We start from the raw sequence: 13,448 nt of genomic DNA on the forward strand, positions 1-13,448 counted from the left end.
GGTCGGTACAATCGTAGAAGCTCCCCTTACCAGTGTATTTACTAAAATATGCCAAAACATAACAGTGCTTTAGTTGTAAACAAAGTCGATCATTGGTTTGTGTACTGTTCTTGTTTGAGAGAGGGTGTGCCTGCTTATCCATATGTATTTGTATCTTGTCTAAGCTTTATTCCGTAAAGTTGGCTACGATTTCTGCAGTTTTCTGGCGAATCGTGATTGGCGTTGTTGTTCCTGTAGTCTCTTCAGGGACTGGCGTGGTTCCGGTTGTTTCATTTTATTTGTGTTACCTGTTACGAGCGCTTCTCGGAGGCAGGCCTGCTTAGGCAGCACAACACGTTTTATCCCCGCTGTCACATAATTGACTCAGCGCGGAAAAACCGCTGATATCATCAGCAACTGCTGCTTTTATCGCGCTTTGAGACGACGGTAGCTCCGTAGTGATAGCCTTCGTCAGATAGGCGCCTATTGACAACTCATGGTCCACAGTGGCACGAATATAAAAAGAGGAAGCAAAAGAAGTACATGTAACGACTTCAAATCGCTCGCGATCAGTTGATAGCGAAAGTAAATGTAGCCTACTTCTATTAGGATAAAGTGTGACCATTTCCATTAAGTCGGTCTTGAACAGTGATTTCGGGACAAGAGAACGGTTCTCGGGAGACCCGTTAAAATCGAAGCACAGCGGGTGGTAGTTGCCCAATGGCGGCGCATTGGGGAGCGAAGTAAGCTGAATGTCGGTAGACTTTCGCCCGCACAATGTCACACATTAAATGCAGAGATTAGTTAGGCGATAAGTGGCTTTCATTGAGCGGACAATGTTTTAGGCAAGGTCTCACAGACAATCGAGCTCTGAAGAATGGAGAAATGGCCGTTAAGAGACAAGCATCGGAATTAACTGCAAGCAAGGTCAGCACCTCACGTGAAGCAGTTTGTGTGTGTATGTGAGTGTGTGTGTGTGTGTGTTTGTATGTGTGTATTAAGAGCGTGTTGCAGTAGCTACTAGCAGGGCATCCACGCAAGACGGACCTCGACGGAATATTCGGTCGTAATATGAACAAATTATACACAATTACCTAGTATAATATGCCTCCTTCTTTTACGCTGACGACGACCACAAAACGTCGTGACATCTCCTTGAGCCACCTAAAAGATAGGAGCCTATATGATCCATGATGGCTCTTCTGTTGGCCGCAGCCCACGGAGTTGGGTCGGAGCCACGTGCAGAACCAGCGCATCTCGCTCAGTGGTATCCAAATGTACTCATCGTGATCGAGGTCAGTTTATCTAAGTGCCATACAAGCACCATCATATACTTCACGTCTTCGTGAAAGGACTGTCTCACAACGTTGTAACGATGAGTTAGTGTAGTGTGTATAGGTAGCATGCAGGCTGCGACAGCTGCACAGGTAGTTGCTGGTTTGATTATCCAGCGTATAGGAAATTCTACTGTCATTTGTTGACTATATATTGACTTGTACATTGTTGGCTTAAAACTGTTGTAAAGGCAGTGAGAGCAGTCCAGTGTAGGAAACCAGAGACACAATGCACGGAGTAAGCAGTGTGTTTGCGTTTAGGTTACCCGAGGTAAACAATAACGCTAGACGCCATTTAACTGCAGACACTCTGGGCAGCTGTTCCAGGGGTAACTAGTAACTCCAGCCACCGCCGACATGCTGTTGTAAGGCAGAAGATGGTCACAAACAGGCACGTTGTAGCAGATGCAGTACGTTTGACACTTGTCCCCGAGAACCGCGTCAGTTGGTTCACATAGGTTAGAGTTAAATGGGAACTAGGAAACATAGCTGTCCCTATTCGCGGGAGGCCTCATTTCAGGACTAAGTGACGCAAAACACTGTTGCAGCTAGCCGTAATAGGAAGGGCCGTGATGTTCAGCTTTCAGCTAAACGCTGTTGCTATCAAACGAGGAGTTTATTAATTTAGGGGCCAAGAGTAGAGGGAGAGAAAGAAAATAAACGAATTTTTTTAAATGAACTTACCGCCATTTTCCTGTATTTTTGTTTACTTTATTACGACCACGATTTCGACCTTTTATGCCAATTTCAAGTTACTGAGTTTATGTCATTAACATATACTGTAGGACATCAAGCTCAAAATTGGCCACAAGTTAAGAAAAATAATGGCTCCCCACGAAATTCGAGTATTTTTCACAATTTACGGCCAGTTTTGAACTTGGTGTCCTGCAAAATAAAAGTAAACGTCATATGACTAGGGCCTCCCGTCGGGTAGACCTTTCGCCGGGTGCAAGTCTTTCGACTTGACGCCACTTCGGCGACTTGCGCATCGATGGGGATGAAATGATGATGATTAGGATAACACAACACCCAGTCCCTGAGCGGAGAAAATCTGTGACCCAGCTGGGAATCGAACCCGGGCCCTTATGATTGACATTCTGTGGCGCTGACCACTCACCTACCGGGGGCGGACCAGTGTCCTGTAATATACGTTAATGACAATAACTTGAAAATGGCATAAAATGCCGAAACCTGGGGCGTAAAGAAATAAACAACAATACATTCAAATGGCAGTGTGTTCATTTAAAAACTATTGAATGACTGTTGCTCAGCAACATCAAAAACTGTGAACTAAACGTAGTTGGTCAGAGGCTGTAGGTAGGTGCTGCCTCACACGTTAGATTGGTCGATGCCTGTAAAGTGCCGGCAGCGTGCCGGGCCCACTATTCACTGATCACCCAGAACATTATAACCACCGATCTGCTATCAATATACGTATATCCGTCTAGGCTATAGCAGCGTCACCCGGCGAGGAATGACTGTTATTCAGGCACACACACGGTACATGTAGTATCAGTAAGCGTGCTGTCTGTTTGCAGAATGAGGAAAGCGCGCGATCTAACTGAGTTTGACCAAGAGCAGACTGATATGGTCCGGAACCTCGGAACAAGCATTTCGGGAACTGCACAACTTGCAGGGTGTTTGAGGAGTGCTAAGGAGAGTGTCTTCAGAACGTTTCGAAACCAAGGTGAAACCACCTCCTGATAGGGTGGTGTTGGACAGCCACCCCTCGTTACAGCTATCGGACGTCGTAGACTAGGTAGCCTGGTAAAAATGGAAAGGCGGCGAACCGTGGCGGATCTAACATCAGACTTAATGCTGGGCAGAGTACAAGTGTGTCAGAACATATAGTGCACCGAACACTCAAAACGATGGGACCCCGCAACGGATGACCCCTGCATGTACCAATGTTAACACCACGACATCAGTAACTACAACTGACAGGGGGACGTGACGTTCGCCACTGGACACTGGCGCAGTGACAGAGAGTTACGTGATCTTATGAAGCCCGATACTTCCTCCATTATGCGGATGGGATGGCGCGAATCCGTCGTTTTCCAGGGGAATAGCTCCTTGACACCTGAATTGCTGGATGGAGACAAGCTGCTGGGGGCTTCATTATGATCTGGAAAATATTCAAGTGCGCATCCATGGGTCGAATGGAGCTCGTGCAAGGTACCACGACAGCCAAGGAGTACCGTACACTGGTTACAGACCACATACACTCCTACATGACGATTACGTTCCCCGTAGGCAGTGGCATTTTTCACCAAGATAATGCGCCATTTCACAAGGCCAGGGGTGTGATGGGGTGGTTCGAGGAACACAGTGGCGAGTTCCAATTGATGTTCTGGCCCCCATCTAACCAGATATGAACATTATTGAACACAACTGGGAAATGACTGAACGTGGCACCGGAGCTAGCCACCATCACCGGAAATTACGGGAATTAGGTGACTTTTGTGTGCAGAGATGATGCCAACTCCCCCAACGACCTTCTAAGGCCTCATTACTTCCATGCCACGATGCATCACCGCTGTTATTCGTGCCAGATGTGGACCTATCGGCTATTAAGTCATGATGATCTGGCTGGTCAGTTTAGACAGGGAGAAATACTGCGCTGGCACAATCCTTTAAAATATTTTTTTTTATTCAGACAGAGTTCTCAATCAGATTACTGGTGCGCCGACTGTGTGTCGGCCGTTGCCAGCCTTGTGTAAGCTCCGAAAAGACTGTTTTTCTCTTTTGGAGTGCTGCTCTCAAGTTTATACTTACAATATGGCTGGTTTTTGCTACTTCCATTAGCTCTCACGCCACCGATTAAAACAATGTCTTCTCTTGTGCAGCCAGTTGCATCCTTTGCTTTTTCTAACGTTTAGAATTAGCCTTCGCTGTGTTAGGTAATCTGATTTCAACTGAATAGCGTTAATCAGAGCGCTGAGTCCCTTGAGTCTCCTGCTGTGAGCAACACATCACGTCGCAAAATCCACGCCTCTCGTAGGTGCCTTGTATCAGTGTTTGGCACTGATCCAAACTATCATCCTGCTGTTGCTGGAAGTTTCTGGAATTGCTCCCTACCACTCGAGTATTGTAGACTGTTATGCATAAGAAATCGGTCCTAAACACTTATGCGCACATGGAAAAGATTATTTTTGACGATGACTGTTGGGAATGCAGGAAGACTGCGTAGGTTATCTTCAGTCAGAAAGATTCCCAACAGTTAGTAATAAAGTATTTATTAAGTATGATGAAATACTCAACTTAAATGATGTTTCCTTTTGTGAAACGTCCAGCACAATTATTACAAGTTCTCTAAAGTATTAAAGTCCTGTCACTCGGTTTAATTCGTACTGGCAACCCATACAGCTGTTGCGCTATGAATGTTTCGAGCGCGGCATATCGATTGTGGTGCCCTATTCTCTGGAGTCCTGAGTATTGTCAACACAATGACCGTCTGAATTTCAGCATTTGAAGCGCGTGTTCTTGGAAATCGGCTACAGCAGGGGGTAAACTACAAAAATTTTCAGGTGCTATCGATGAAAGACGTCTCGTGAATCGGCGGAGCAGGCCAGGTTTGCTGCATTCCCTCCATACTCTGGAGCAACTACTAATAAGATACTACGCATACTGGAAAGACGTAGACTGGGACCCATGTTACAGTCAGCCTCCAAGATACGAAATCTTATGCCCCGCTAAAGACAAAGTAGGTCAAGTTCCTGGCTTGTATGGTATCCCCTGTGATTGTCTTTGCATTTACATTTGGCCAACTATCGCTCAGCGTTGTGGCGGGCACTCGCCATGTATTAAACGAAAGTAATTTGAGAGTCGGCAGTGGTTGAACATTGATTAGAAAATGGAAACAAAATACAATATGAAGAGACGAGAATTTTTACTTTTACGAGTACGTCATCAAATTGGAATTCTTTTATAAAAGAAGCGGTCGAAATAAGAATAAACAGCAACATTTTAACAGAGACCAGGGATACACATTTAATAGGGCGTAAGGTGGCAGGCTTTGGACGTCGAACGAAAGCAAAGACATAGGCTTGACGCTTGCAGGAAGTAGGGAGCGACAGTTTCAAACATGGCGCCACCTAATGTCACTTAGACCCGCGGCGGGACGGAGGAGATGTAAACTGCCCAACTTGCCTTCCGCGTATGCGTCACCTCGGCCCAGTCTGGAAGGAAATTAGAATTATATTAATACCTTCAGCTGCTGACGCGAGTTTATGTGAGCGGGGACAGGTGAAAATGTGTCCCCCGACCGGGACCTCCTGCTTACATGGCAGACACTTTGTCCATCTGAGCCACCAAGGGCACAGAGGATAGTGCGACTGCAGGGACTATCTCCCACACACTCCCGCGAGACCCACATTCTCATCTTTTATGTACACACACTACATTCGATGTGTCCCACCCCAAGACACACGTTACTCATGGAAGACATTCTTACCAAGTGCCGTAAGAGTTTGGGGAATGAGTGTGTGCGCACAGAGGAAGGAGGTCATGGCCAGTATTGCCAGAACTATATACTTGTATGGATGTGGTAACTGTTCTTTCGGACATGTCCGAAAGAACAGGCACCACTGATGACCTTCAGCCGTCTAGAAATTAGTATTATATTAATATCTTCAGCTGCTGACGGGCGTTGATATATATGAGCGGGGACAGGTGAAAATGTGTGCCCCGACCGGGACCTACTTCTTACATGGCAGACACTTTGTCCATCTGAGCCAGCGAGGGCACAGAGGATAGTGCGACTGCAGGGACTATCTCCCGCACACTCCCGCGAGACCCACATTCTCATCTTTTATGTACACACACTACATTCGTAGTGTCCCACCCCAACACACACATTACTCGTGGAAGACATTCTTACCAAGTCCAGAAAGAGTTCGGGGTACGTGTGTGTCCACACAGAAGAAGAAGGTCACGGCCGGTATTGCCAGAACTATATATTTGTATGGATAAGGTGTATGTTATTTCGGACATGTTCGAAAGTACAGACACCACATCCATATAAGTATACAGTCTGGAAGGTTTCAGTCGCTGCTATTCACCTGCATAAGGAGAACACCGTGTCATCCCCAGCAGTAATTGATTTTAACTCTGATGAAGATGGCAGAGATAGCTAACGAATGCTCGTGTTGTATTCGAGGTGACGCAGCTAACTGAGATGATTTTGTCGCTGGATGCACGTGGTCCTTAATTTTGTTTCTGTATCGTTCGCCAGCGGAAGACGTTGATGGGCGTACCAGGGTGCCATCTACCAGATATAAAAATTTTCAATATGGAAATATATCACATCAAGGTATCTTTCGAGTCAAAGTTGATAATAAAAGCTGGGGTTGAAATACTTCGCTCTGTGGACCACAATGCGTGACGTACCAGAAATTCAACCCCGAATAGGGAGTTGATTGGAAGACGCTAGAAGATTTACTTTGGAGAGTGTTTTGGGACAGATGGAAGCAAGGCCACAGTGTGTTGTTAGTTTCACATAGTATTCCACATGCTTGAACACGTTTTGAATTTCCTTATTTCAAATTTGCGCCAATTTATGGCAAGAATACTTCCTGTGCATTGGTTTCTGTAACGGACTGTTCCAGGTGGTACATTACGCCAGGGAATTTTGATCTAAGGTTGTCGTTCATGCTCATGCGCGAGTTTCGTGACGGTTCTAATTCTACATACTCGATTATGGTTTAACGAAGTTCGTTATCTGATTTGGGCGGTAATTACTTGTCTACTAACACACTTTTTTCCTAATCTGATAATTGTTCTGTTATATTATAGCATTTATAATAATGGCCTCATCTCAAGTCGCTTAACATGGGTGTCTCATGTTCCGTCGTCTTCTGACCACGTGCTCTTGTAATTCTTATCTTCTACATATTCGTCAATACAATGCATAGAAAAGGAAATGCTGGTTCTATCGTATGATCTTTCACACAGGGCAAACGCCTTTCCTCATTTCATTCATTCCCATTTCCGTTGTCCCAAACATTTTCTACGTTTGTGACTCTTTTGTGCTTTTAATACAGTTAACAACCAGGTATATGTGTACTACAGCATGCAGATAAAGCCATACAAAGCTGACACACCACTGACGGCGTTGCGCAGATTTTGAGTTTAAACTATCAAGCCGGTCCGCTTGCTTCGTTAAGATTGTTTGTTGCTCTTATTAGTTCAAGCCAACATGGACCTTGCCCTTAGCCATTACCGCAATTGAGAGAACTCTCGTAAAAGATTTGGTTTTGGAGAACAACACAGCACGTACATAAGGTCGTTTGAGCGTTCTGTTAGCAAGGAAACTGATGAATAAACGAGACCATGAGGTCTGAAGTTGAATCGTGGCTCGTCAGTAGCGGGAATCTCTGTACAGGCTTCTAGACTCTAACGTGTAGGCTTATCTCTGCGGCCTGTAATTTGTGAAGAGCAGCTCACAGTGAACACGTTGTTCCGGGTGGTATGGCTTTTCGCAATTTATTGTTTTCCAGTATTTACTGACGAATTGTCTGCTGCGCTGATGTCCCCTGTCTGCTATTTTAGCCTGCGATAATCAGGCCCTAGTCATTAACACATTGTACGCAGGACAGTTTAGTGACGGTGGTTTTTCCCGAATTTACTTACCGTATAGCCTAGCCAAATTAACAGATGAGAAATCCAGCGCTACCATGTGGTTGCAGAGTCCCGTGGCCAGGAACCCACGATCTGATGGAACGATATCAAGCGTCTTTTCCATCCTGTGCTTCAGCGTTACCCACAGGGCCAATACAGGTTGAAACACCGGAATTTTTCTTTTGCTGCTGTAGTATAATCGTTCTCTCTCTGCAACAGGGCAGTTGTCGGTGATCATTGCTCATATCGCAGGAAGGCTTATCTCACGAAACTGCCAGTGAGAGGGATCTGCCATATGTGTTCACCTTGTGTGCTTGTATGTGTGTGTGGGTGTGAAGGCGAGAGTGTGACCTGAAGGGGAGGGCGATGATCTGTAGTCAAGCGTGACCTTCTAGATTCGTTTGATGGTTGGTTGTACTTGCAGCGCCACTGCTGACGTCCACCTGCAGTGGCCGACCAGACAGTAGGGGTATCCGTTAGAAAGTTACGATGGCCCACACATAGTGGACATGTAGGTCGAAATTGTTGGTCGGACGGTTTGTGTAGACGTTCCGGCACACACGTCTGCCTGTGAACCAGCGCCTGTGGGTCTGAGTAACCAGTCTAAAACAGTCTTAGTACTGATCTCATATCCATCGGGAGGTTGGAAGTAAAGGTCCACCATACATAAGAAAGTTCCTAATAGGGACTATTAGTTGGTATTTGGTGTTAAGGATTTGTTCTCCTCAATTTATTCCCAAAACCAATCGCCGGAAATACTCGGCGACTACCACACACTCTTCACATAAGAAGACACCGAAGCAACGTATTCTGCACAAGAATAGACGGACGGAGAATTCGTTGGGACGTCGCTGATTTGCTATCCGTCTGCCTTGCTCTCTTGGTCACGCACCACATGCTCCCATTCTGTCTTTCTTTAGCTGGCAAAGCTGGACTCTGCTCCATGTGGGGATTCAGAGACTTACTACGACATTAAGACAGAAAAACAAGTGAGAGTAATGAGAGTCTGAATACAATGACGTGTCTTTACTACCTGTAATGAACATTATGGAATACCAAGAAAACAATTATAGAACGTCCAGTGACGTGAAAATAACCATGGATGTTTGACCCACAGACCAAATCTTACACGACACAAAAAACACTTAGCACGATGCTAGTGGCTATCGCCCCACATTATACGCTACCATCTGTTACTGCACAGCTCCCCATTAAACAAATCTGAAATGTGAAAATGATGAGAACTATAGGGGTCGATGAAAATTTTGCGTTCGATGGCCGTATGTTCCAGAACGAGTATGCTAATTAGACAGACTCGCCTTGGACATTGAGGTAATCATCCCACCGTCGCACCTGATGAAGATACCCGTTTGATAAAATACCGTGACCTGCTGAGTGAAGAGTCCGTTACTGCATGCTGCACTTCTGACAAGAATCGGCCGACATGAATTGTCGACCACTCAAGAAATTTTTTAAGAGACCGAAGGCGTGATAGTCGCATGGGGAGAGATTAGGACTATATGGCGGGTGGTCGTGTTCTCCCACTTGAAATGGCATAACTTCTGCGTTACGACACTTACAATATGCGGACGTGCGTTATCATGAACTTCGCGCACCATTCCACAACTATGGTTTTTCGACAAACATGCTGCCTCATCCACATTATTCATTCCCCGACAGATGTCTACCTGTGTTGTCCTTTGGCAGCCAATACTAACAGCGCGTCGGTCGTGTTTGGACGCATTTGGTAATACCGTCACCGTAGTTCACTTTTCCGCACGCAAGTCGGAAAGATACGAATGCTGCTCTAATACCTTGCCTACAGGTCGGTGCTTATATATTCGCACTGAAGCCGCACAACATTGCATACACGCTGCAGCAACGCTCTGAAAAGGAAACCTTTTGATCGTCCCTTTAATTACAGAAAGACAGAGTGTTAAGCATGTGGCACTGCCACACAAGGTGTCACTAGTCACGACTGCTAAAAGTAGAGTGAGGTTGGCACCAGCAGCCGTGAAGACTGGCGTTACGCTGTCCTCTGTGTCTGTGCTCACTCACCAGACCCCTATTCCACGCTACATTTGAAGTCATGGCCAAACTGAGTTACGGCATTCAGGACGCGTATGTATCATAACCACCTCTTAGCTTCATCAATTTCCATAGTGCATAACTTGAGATAAGATTTTTGTTCTGTTACATAACTTCAACAGAAAAGGCATGTACCTCGCATGGTCAACACTTCAAACTGTCTTACTTTTAAAATGAAGCAGCGTCCCCGTAGCCGAATGGTTAACATTTCTGCTTTCAATGCAGAAAGACGTATGTTCGATATTCCCGGTACCTCCTAAGAGTCCACACGGCCTTTCTGAGGACAGATGAAAAGCTGCTTCAGAAAGAAGTAGCGACATCATCAGGATTTTTTTTGAGTCAGCAATCTTCTGACTGTTTTGATGAGGCCCTCCACGAATTCCTCTCATGTGCCAACCTCTTCATCTTAGAGTAGCATTTGCAACCTACGTCCTAAAATATTTGCTGGATGTATTCTAATCTCTGCCTTTCTTTACAGTTTTTGCCCGCTACAGCTTCCTCTAGTACCACCGAAGTCGTTCCCTGATGTCTTAACATGTGTCCTTTCATTCTTTCCCTTCTACTTGTCAGTGTTTTCCACATATTCCTTTCCTCTCCGATTCCTTACCTTATCAGTCAACCTAATTTTCAATATTCGCCTCTAGTACCATATCTCAAATGCTTTAATTCTCTTCTGTTCCGGTAGCCCCACAGTCCATATTTCACTACCATACAATACTGTGCTCCAAATGTATATTTTCAGATATTTCTTCCTGAAATTATGGCCTATGTTAGATACTAGTAGACTTCTCTTGGCCAAGAATGCCCTTTTTGCCAGGGCTAGTCAGCTTTTGATGTCCTCCTTGCTTTGCCCATCATTGGTTATTTTGATGCCTAGTGGTAAAACTCCTATGTTCATGTAGTTATTGGCCATCAACCCTGATATTAAGTTTCTCGCTGTTCTCATTTCTGCTACTTCTCATTACTTTCGTCTTTTTTCGATTTACTCGCAGTCCATATTCTGTACTTAACGGACAGTTCAGTCTATTCAGCAGATCTTGTCACTTTCCTGCACGTTCACTAAGGACCGTCGTCAGCGAATCCTATCATTGATATCCTTTCACCTTGAATTTCAGTTCTATTCCTGAACCTTTCTTTTATTTCCTGATCTGCCTCTTAGATGTACAGATTGAACGGTAGAGGCGAAAGACTACATCCCTGTTTACACGTCGTTCTTGGTCGTCCACTGTTTACTATTCCTCTTCGAACTTTTACATATTCCACATTACCCGTCTCTCTCTCTGTAGCTTACCCCTATTTTTCGAAGAATTTCGAAAATCTTGCCTCATTTCACATTGGTTACCGCTTTTCCGATGTTGACAAATCTTATGGACATTTTTTGATTTTTCTTTAATGTTGCTCTAATTATCAATTGAAACGTCAGGATTGCCCCCTCTTGCCCCTTTACCTTTCCTAAAGCCGAACTGATCATCATCTAACACATCCTCAATTTTCATTTCCATTTTTATGTTTATTATTATTGTCAGCAGCTTGGATACATGAGCTGTTAAGCTGATTGTGCGATAATTCTCGCACTCGTCAGCTCTTGCAGTCTTCGGAACTGTGTGTATAATATTTTTAAGAAAGCAGATGTTATGTCACCACACTCATGAATTATACACACTAACGTGAAAAGTCGTACAGTTCCCACTTCCCCCAGTGGCTTTAGAAATTCTGATGGAATGTTATCTATCCTTTCTGTCTTATTTGCCCTTAAGTCCTCCAAAGCTTTCTTAAATTCTGATTCTAATACTGGATCCCCTATCTCTTCTAAATCGACTCCTGATGCTTCTTCTATCACATCAGACATCAAAATTACTCTTTCAATATCCTCATACACATTCTCTATCTTTTCGTTTTCAGCTTGTGACGTTGGTATGTGTACGTGGACTATCGTCATCTGTTTTGGTTTGCGTCGATTCTTATAAGAACAACTGTTCACAGCAACACACCGTCGGCCCTAGGATTAGCCGAGCGGTCTAGGCGCTGCAGTCATGGACTGTGCGGCTGGTCCCGGCGGACGTTCGAGTCCTCCCTCGGGCATGGGTGTGTGTGTTTGTCCTTAGGATAATTTAGGTTAAGTAGTGTGGAAACTTATGGACTGATGACCTTAGCAGGTAAGTCCCATAAGATTCACAACTAATCCTACTCCTGTTATACCATTTTCTGCTGCTATTGATATTACCCTATACTCACATGACCAGAAATCCTTGTCTCCTTTTCGTTTCACTTCACTGACTAGTACTATAGCTAGATTGAGCCTTTGCATTTCCCTTTTCAGATTCTTTGGCTTCCCTACCACGTCCGAGCTTCTTATATTCCGTGCCCCGACTCGTAGAACGTTATCCTTTTGTTGGTTACTCAACCTTTTTCTCATGGTCACCTACCCTTTTGCAGTCCTCTCCCAGAGATTCGAATGGGGGCTATTCCGGAATCTTTTGCCAATGAAGAGATCATTATGACACTTTTTCAATTACAGGCCACATGCTCTGTGGATACATGTTATGTGTCATTAATGCGGTTGTTTCCATTGCCTTCTGATCCTCATATAGTTGATCATTGCTGATTCTCCCGCCTTTAGGGGAAGTTTCCCGCTCCAAGGACAAGAGAGTGCCCTGAACCTCTGTCCCCTCCTCCGCCCTCTTTGACAAAGCCGTTGGCAGAATGAGGGTTGACTTCTTATGCTGGAATGCTGATTATTAATCAGAATTTAAGCGGTAGAGGGTTTTGAACCCGGGACAGAAAACGTTTTGATTATTAATCAAAGACGTTACTCCCAGGCCACGGTTGCTGCCTACATGTCAGCTGATAATAGGTTGCTCCTCATACTGCCTTGTAGGATCAGTCGGCCAGTCGTAACAGGCCTAAAGCCTAATCCGTAAGCGACGTTTACATTTACATTAATGGAAACCTCGCTGTACTGCACTTTTGGTAACAATTTGACAAACGCGGTTACATTTTACTCACACGGACTGTGGTAAATCACAGACACATGGAAATCTAGTTTACTTTGGTTGAACGCAATTTTTTCCTTAGTTTTATGAGACGGCCTGAAAACTAGATATCACATGCCTTTACCATCGGAGACCGCTCCAAGAAACTGGACAAAATCAACTGAACTTTTATTTTCATTCTGCTATGTTCTGCGGTACACTCAGCAGACACGGAGATTTGATTCCATAGATCCAACCTTTCGTGCTGTAAGTCACCCTGACTAAAACGGAAAATGCCACAGCATAAAACACGAGTCCATTATTTATCAAATTTTGTAGGGATTTTCAACACATGAAAGATATTAAATGATTAAAGTTTCACTCCATTCGCGATACATATCCGTTATCAAGATCAGCAATTGCTGTTACCCCACGGGCGCGAAAATACTCATGGAAG

The sequence above is a fragment of the Schistocerca serialis genome, chromosome 2, assembly GCF_023864345.2.
Source record: "Schistocerca serialis cubense isolate TAMUIC-IGC-003099 chromosome 2, iqSchSeri2.2, whole genome shotgun sequence".
In the NCBI taxonomy this organism is placed as follows: domain Eukaryota; kingdom Metazoa; phylum Arthropoda; class Insecta; order Orthoptera; family Acrididae; genus Schistocerca; species Schistocerca serialis.